Here is an 8,654-nt window from a genome sequence, read left to right as displayed (position 1 = left end):
CCCTTTATGGAACATGAACACATCCCAACAAGTTAGATCTTTCCTTTTTAACAAAAGAATAACAAGAAAAAAACAGTAATAATTGAATTGACACAAAACGTACACCTGTCAATCAGGTGGATTGACTATTGTACATTATTAATCTGTGTGAGTGAGTGATTTATTAATATTTGTGAATGAATGTGTGTGCATGTGTATGTGTGAAAAGTGTATTGTTTGCATGTCCATGGTTGTGTTTGACTGTGTGTGTGTGTGTGTGTGAGAGAGAGAGAGAGAGAGAGAGAGAGAGAGAGAGAGAGAGAGAGAGAGAGAGTGTGATTGATTCATTAATATTTGTGAGTGAATGTGTGTGCGTGTGTATGAGTGAAGAGTGTATTGTTTGTTTGCATGTGTGCATGGTTGTGCTTGCAAGTTTGAATTTTTGTTTTGTGTATTTGTGTATGCATGGTTCGGTTCGAAAGTCTGTATGTTTTTTTTCTTTGTGTGTCGGTGTCTTTTTACAATCTTTTAGTGGTATTAACTAGCGATTTCTTTTTACTTACTCTATGCCCTATATACTAGTGTTATAAGCTACACAGTTTTTAGAGATAAAACTCTTTACATTCGATATCATGAAAACAAATCCCAGAGAACGGTAGACTGTACCAATGCATTATTAATTATTATTAAATTACAGTTACATTTTTTTTATATTTCTTTTAACATTCAAGTCAACCCTGGGATAGCAGACTATATTGGTAGCATATAACTAGACAGTACAAAGGGATGCATGCAGGTAAGAAAAACTGGAATATGGCATATTTTAACATATTTTAACCCGATTTTCATTTTCAAGAAAATATTTTTTCTCTGTGCTTTTGTATGTAAGGGATTATTCAGATCATTAAAAAAATCATTAATCCAAGGCACTCTAATATTATTAAAAATATATAGAAAGCCTTTATTTCATCATGGCTTTAATATTTTAAAATCAGGTGACAAGTACTTGCACAACTATGCGTTGTGGCTAATGAGCCTTTGTCAGGGTGTGTGACCAAAGCCCCTTTCACACAGAGATTCCAGAAAATACTCGGATAAAGTGACCAAGATTTGACCCGGTTTCGTTTGATTTAGGTTCATTCACACGGCCAGTCTGGCAGTGCCAGTGATTTCCCGGAATCAGAGATTGCGTTCACACACAACCCCTAAAGACATGTAATGTCTTAGCAGCGTCTTAAGTTTGCTTATGAGCTGCGATCTCTCTCGCTTGCCATGCTTGTGCATTATTTAATTTTTTTCTTTCTCTGATTCGATCATAAACTTGCGCATTACGTACCGTTTCACAGCTGGCGAACGATCCCGCGCTTCAGCGTCATCACTACGACACTGCATTATTACGGCTTTTGTTCACACAGCGCGCGTTCCTGCTGCGTCACGTGATTATTGCGGTGCGTTCAAATACAGATATTTCTTTTTAAAAAGACAAGTTATTTCGAGTCATTTACCTCAAGTCCGAGTCAAGTCTCAAGTCATGAATATCAAGTCAAAGTCAAGTCAAGTCTTTTATTAATATTTGTCAAGCAAGTCTCAAGTCCTAAAATTTGCGACTTAAGTCTGACTCGAGTCAAGTCATATGACTCGAGTCCCCCATCTCTGGCTTTTCGTAATACCAGATTGCTTTTTTCAATATAACGTTATGGCGTTTGGTTTGCGAAATGCCACTGCTACATTTCAAAGATTTGGTCAATTTAGTACTTGTTGATGTTCCTAACTCAATCCTTATGTTGGTCGATTTGATAGTCTATTCACAAAGTTGGTCTGAGCATGAATCGTTATTAGAAACTGTGTTTAAGCATCTAGATAAGGCATCCCTAACACTTAATCTTGCTAAATGTGAGATTGGGAAAGCAACGGTGACCTATTTAGGTGAACAGATGAAACAGGGTCGCGCCCTTTGTCAGCAAAAATCTCTGCTATTATCAGAATTAGAATCAGAAAGAGCTTTATTGCCAAGTGTGCTTGCACACACAAGGAATTTTTCTTGGTACTGAAGCTTCCAGTGCACATATACAAATACAAATACAACAAGAAATATAGTAATACAAATTATAAGAATAAAAATATAAAAATATGAAAATAGTATAAAAAAGTATAGGTCAGTTGGGTTTAGTCAGAATAATCATTTACAGATGTTCCATCCCTCAGATGAAACTCACTATTGGTGAGTTCCCTTTCAGTCGAGAACAACTCCATTGATTTGTATTGGATGAAAAACTACGATAAAACCTGTTGGAAAGCATCTTTTGCAAAATATCACCAAACAAGCCACTTTGAAATGTTGCTGTTTTCATGTATATAAAAGTTGGGTGACCCTTCCCCTAGACTAAAAAAAGTTGAATGACCCTCCCCTCAACAAAGAATAAAAAGACATGACCCTCCCCTATTTTCCTCCGGTGGCCCCTTCCATAAATACCGAACGGTCCCTAATCAGAATCGTCAGTGGCATTATTATTGATAAAATCTTATCAAATCCCATCCCTATGTGAAGACAGTAAAATTATAATCAAACATTAAAGAACATACATGTTTTTTAATATTTTTTAAGAGTAAAAAGATGCTAACATGAGGTCTTATTGTGTCACTGTCAGTCTTGTTACATCAGTGCAAAACTAGGGTATGCAGATTAATTATTATTATACATCATTCATCAGCATGCATTGATTAATCCCATGGCATGTATAGAAAAAAAAGTTAGTCTGTCACCTTTTTTAGTCTGAGGAGTTTGCAGGTCTGCATTTGGGAAACACGGAAAGGTGCCAGATGGGAAGAGAGTCCTGGATAAGTTCAAAGTCAATGCAATTCTAAGTAAGTATGTTGCTCATGTGGTTGTTAACAATTTTTGGAAAAAGTGTGGGATGTGTGTGGGAACCCAATAAGAGGTGTTGGATACCCATATATCACATAGCTACGTTAAATGTTATGATTGTTTCACTGTCCTCACAGTTTTGCTGCATTTCCTTATGTGTGATCCATAGAGATATTACAATGTGAATTTTGTCAAACAGCGCCAAACTGGATTTTTGTTGGGTCAGACCCATCTGATATCGAAGGGGGGCTGATAACGCGAGATCAACATGGAGCTAAATGGAAAAAAAAATATCACCAAACAAGCTACAGTACTTTGAAATGTTGCTGTTTTCATGTATATAAAAGTTCGCACTTCAGTTCGCGCTTAGAAAAAATGCATCATGTCAGAACAGAATGCCAATGAAATGTTTACCCGGCAAAGCTTTAAAGCACGAGCAAATAATGAACTTTTGTGATTGCGAATAAGTGCACAGTGTCCTGTGAGTGTAACTCTACCACTGCATTAACATGTGATGTGAACGTCGAGTTTTACAGTATTGCGACTGAGGCGCCAGAACTGCTGCTGATAGAATGTGCGCTGTAGCGCGATACTACCATATTTTAGTTCCATTCTTATTTTGTTTCCACGATGTGTAAGATGTAGGGCTACCACATCTTTAAATTACTATTAGTATTATTTAAGTTAACATAATAAAATACGTAGACCTACACCACAAAAACTAGTTGAGGATAAATTCGTTAAAATTGGGCGATTCCAGTGTTATAGACGTAACATTTGCAGTCAAAACTTGAAATATAAATTCTCAGAAAATGCATTTAATACCAATATTTTGGAGTCAAGACATTAGAAAAATAAAGGAGTCAAGACATTAGAAAAATATCAGTCTACACATTAAATTTTATATTTAATATGAGGGAAATACACGTGACGTGACGTGACACAAAAAAATCTTTAACTTTTAGGTGGCAAAATATGTTTTAGTAATTCTTCTATAAATTACACTGTGCAAACCAAAAGATATATAGCCACCGGATGAATAAAGATCAGCCTCCACAGAACATAAAATATTATTTTTATTTTATTTTTCGTGTTCGCATTTATGTAAAAAAAAACAAAAAAAACAATGTTACGGGCGTGACAGTTCTCCATTACGGACATGACTGCTCTTAAAACGACTTTAAAAATTTCACAGAGACCTCAAACAGAAAGCACAAAGCCTTTCTTTAAAGTGAATTTCGTTTTTTTATTAATTGTATCTTAATTTTAATCAATGTTTCATCTGGATTTAATAAATAAGAAGTAAATATAGTAGAAAATAGATAATCACGGGCGAGTGAACTGGGCTGAGTTTCCCGAAACCTTCTTAACGCTGCGTCGTTATTAAGTTACACCTTAAACTGTACCTTATGGATAATACGAGTTTCCCGAAACGTTCTTAGTTAAGTATACCTTCTGTAAAGCCGCGTTTCCACAGAAATTACCCGGAACAATTTGTCCCAGGAACTTTTTTCCCAGGAACTTTTTTTGCCCCAGACCGGTTGCTTTCTGCGTTTACACCGCGGTCTAAAGTACCGGGAAGGTAAACTGCGCGCAACTGCTCCTCCCAGTCTGCGACGGACAGTAATCAGTTTTGAGCGCCACATTTATAATAAGTATGGAGGAGATTCAAACTGTGCTGCAGTTATGTATTGGTTTACTAACGAGGTAATTAACAAAATAAAATAGACGAGCACTGATACTAAAGCGTGTTCAGAAAGCTCGTATGCGTATAAAATTAGACAACGTATGTTATCAGTTATTGTGAGATGCCTGGGACGAACGCGCAAAAATGTCCTCTTTCGCAAATACGCTTAAAAAAAAGCCTGAACCCCGTCTATCAATCATAAATAGTGACAGTCTTGTAAATAGTTGTTTGTTACTAACCTCAAAGCGCTATTTCAATCCTGTTATAGTAAATTTGTAACATGGTTTGGAGTGCCTTGCAATAGATGACAATGTGTAAACATAATGACTTAATAATAAAAGTTGTGGCAGAAAAGAGACGAGCACTGATAAAGCGTGTTCAGTAAGCTCGTAATGCTAACGTTAGATATAACATTTGTATGTAATCAGCTATTGCGGACATTGACCGTGAGATGGCTGGGACGAACGCGCAGAAAGTTTCCTCTTCCACAAATACCCTTAATAAAGCCTGAAACTCGTCGCCAGTCCACCAGTTTTTTTTATTAAATTCCATATTTGCAGACAGACAACTCTTACTTCATGAAGCCACGACACGAACCGCAATAGATTTTTTAAAAAGGGAGGTTAAAAATAAATAAAATGCTGCGTGGAGTCATTCAACCAAAATACGGCGTGAACACAACCAATCAGCTTGTGCAGCGCACAAGTCCCACCCCTGAAAGTTCCTGAACTTTGAAAAAGTACTACCTCATGAGCAGGGACTCAAAATACATTTTATCAGCAGTGACTATGAATTGAGTTAACATACCAAAGTCTCCCATGTCATGATCTTGCTCTGTGGTTGTAGAGTCAATAGCCATAGGCTCCACAGTTCCAAACTCTGATGCGGTGAGATCTGTGTTGCTGTCATCAGATTCGCTCCCACTGTCTTCAGCATCACTTAATGCAATCTCATCTGGAAAATGGCATTAGTAAAACTCAGAGGTGGAAAGAGTACCTGAAAACCATACTTGAGTAAAAAGTCAGATACCTTGCAGCATAAATTACTCTATTACAACAAGTTACCAATACCAATACGACTTGAGTAAAAGTGATTTTAACAGTACTTTAGTATTTTACTTGTAGTGGAGTGGCTAAGTGCTTATGTTTGGCAGAATCGTTCAGTTTATGATACAAGCGTGAAAATTGGCATGAGCAGTCTCCATGGGTCACTCGACAAGAAAATTGTCCGAGCCACTTGAAATTTCAAGATGGTGGCCATTTTTCAAGATGGCTGACACCTTAGTGGAGCAGTTAAGTGATATAGTGGTTTATTTGGTGATACAAGCATGCAAATTGGCATGAGCAGTCTCTTTGGGTGTGGGTCACTTGACAATAAGCCACCTACAGCTACTTGAAATTGCAAGCATGAAAATTGCCATGAGCCTAATTGCTCCACTAAGGTGGTGGCCATCTTGACATTTCAAGTAGCTGTAGGTGGCTTATTGTCTAGTGACCATCAGAGACTGCTAATGCAATTTTTCGGCCATCTTGAAAAATTAAAAATCTTGAAATTTCAAGTGGCTCGGACAATTTTCTTGTCAAGTGACCCATGGAGACTGCTCATGCCAATTTTCACGCTTGTATCATAAACTGAATGATAATATCACTTAGCCGCTCCACTATTGTACTAAATTAAGGCTCAAAGATGCACTAGTCCTTGACACCTGAGAGATGCAGGTGAAAATAAGAAGTAAATTTGTAAAATGAGAAGTCATGTTTATTTTCTAAAATCTAAATAAAACTGAACACCTCAATAGTGCAATAAATCAGGGTCGACACAACAGCCTCTTAAAGGGATTGTTCACCCAAAAATGAAAATTCTGTCTTCATGTAGTCAACCTCAAGTTGTTCCAAACCTGTATACATTTCTTTGTTCTGCTGTACACAAAGATAGATATTTTATATATATTTTATATATTTTTGTAACCAAGCAGATCTTGCCAGCCATTGACTAGTACAGCAGAACAAAGACAAGTTTGGAACAACTTGCTACAGTTGTATAACAGCAAAGCACGCTGGGAAGCGGGAAAGCTGTACGTCTGCAGAGTAACACATGATGGAGCTCCTCATGAGGTCTCGTTCCACAAGAGCTCTGAGTGCTGATGTTTCTCTCCTGAAGATGAGCCGTATCTGAGTGTCCTGTGTCAGGCAGGATTCACATGAGTCTAGTGCTGCAGCTGTAGTGATTTACAACTCAATACTGAAAGAGTGTGTGTGTGTGTGTGTGTGTGTGTGTGTGTGTGTGTGTGTGTGTGTGTGTGTGTGTGTGTGTGTGTGTGTGTGTGTGTGTGTGATCTTTCAATCTGCTGTGTTTGCTGCAACATTCAATAAAGCTTCTCAACAAGTTCACTTTGTGTCTGACAACATCATTCAACTAACAGATGAAGATGCAGGTGCTTTTCAGAAGGTTGATGTAGCAGTAAATGTCAAATAAAGCTCTTGGGGTTTGAACATGGTCTCTGGAGACAGAGCTGCTCTATTCTGAGAGGATCACAATCACTCCACCCTGACAATGCAAATGGGGTTTTCAGTCTCACTCTTTGATTGGTTACATGATCTGGACTGGAACACTTTCACTTCTGCTTTAGTTAAACTGATGATTATATTTATAGGAGATTAAAAACTTTATTATATAAAAATATCATAAAAAAGATCAAGATCAAGAATCAGCCGTTCTGACACTAATAGTTACATGATCATTACATTTATAGGTGATGGTGTAAATATACTGTATATGATATCATGATCACAAATCAAGAATGTAAAAGTTTCTGAGGCTCAGATGGAAAGCATCACGTCCAGACAGCAGAAGTGACTGAATGCAGTCTGTTCAGTTTGATTGACAGGATCATATATTACACCTAAAACATGATGATCATATTGAAACACTGACTCATTCTCTTCATAAACACAAGAGTGATGTTGATTGTAATGATATAGTGTTATTAGTGTTTGGATCAGAGGTTTGACAGTTGATGCTGGAAGGCCAAGAGAGCATTACAATAGTCCAGTCTGGAGAGAACAAGAGTTGTGTAGCTCTGATAGGAAGGGCCTGATCCTCCTAATGTTGTATAAGGCAGATCTGCAGGACCGGGCCGTTCTAGAAATGTGCTCTGTGAAGTTTAACTGATCGTCAATCACAACTAATACTTACTATACTAATACTATACAGTCTACTAATACTCTAATGAGAGTTAGTGGACATTGTTGTATAGTCACGTAAATCAAGAGATCACATTCAGGTAACTCACATGTCTCTTTGCTAGCATTGCATGTACAAAAACAACTTTCTCTCCCTCTTACATGCATACCAGTTCCCCACATAATACAACAACTCAACAACTCAAGACTAAAGCCGGGCGCACACTGTGCCATTTATAATAGTCCTTTACGATTGTTGCTACGAACATGATCCTCGCTGTAAGCCATGTCACACTGTAAGATCTCAGTCGTCATTAATGTCAGCTCGGGAACCGATGCTCTCGGGACAGATATAGTTATTTCAGTGAGTAAACGGCTCGACGGCAGGAAGGAATAAACCATAAATTATGCCGCCAATGCTTCGCTCTGTCAGTTCCCTGAAGGCGACTGCAGATGTGCATTTTGCAGCCAACGAGCGCGTTGTACAACCCGCTCGCCTGCACCCAAACACCGTTTCTATGGTTCCCGTGCGTCACTGGCGAAAGGAGAAAAGAGTGTTTTATGTCCCGCTGCGGCCGGGCCGACCTCCATTCCTCACACATTTCTCATTCCCCTCTGAAGTTCAGGCGACTGGAAATGTCAATATTGCAGTGAGCGAGCCTGTTGTAATACACGCACGCCTGCAAACAAACGCCAGCATGTTGACGCTCTCTGATAATACTCGCACTAACTGAGTGCCTATGTGTCTTCCCCTGTGGCCCAGTGGCAGATTCTCAGGCTTTCGCGCGAGAGACCCGTGTTCGAATCCCAGGTCTACCTGGCAGATAAAATTATGCCGTCAATGCTCGCTCTGTCAGTTCCCTGAAAAGGCGACTGCAGATGTGTATTTTGTAGCCAACGAGCGCGTTGTACAACCCGCTCGCCTGCACCCAAACACCGT

This window comes from Leuciscus leuciscus, assembly GCF_965113295.1.
Source record: "Leuciscus leuciscus genome assembly, chromosome: 25".
NCBI classification, from domain to species: Eukaryota; Metazoa; Chordata; class Actinopteri; order Cypriniformes; family Leuciscidae; genus Leuciscus; species Leuciscus leuciscus.
The sequence above is the reverse complement of the archived record's forward strand: the minus strand, read 5'-3'. Positions refer to the sequence as shown.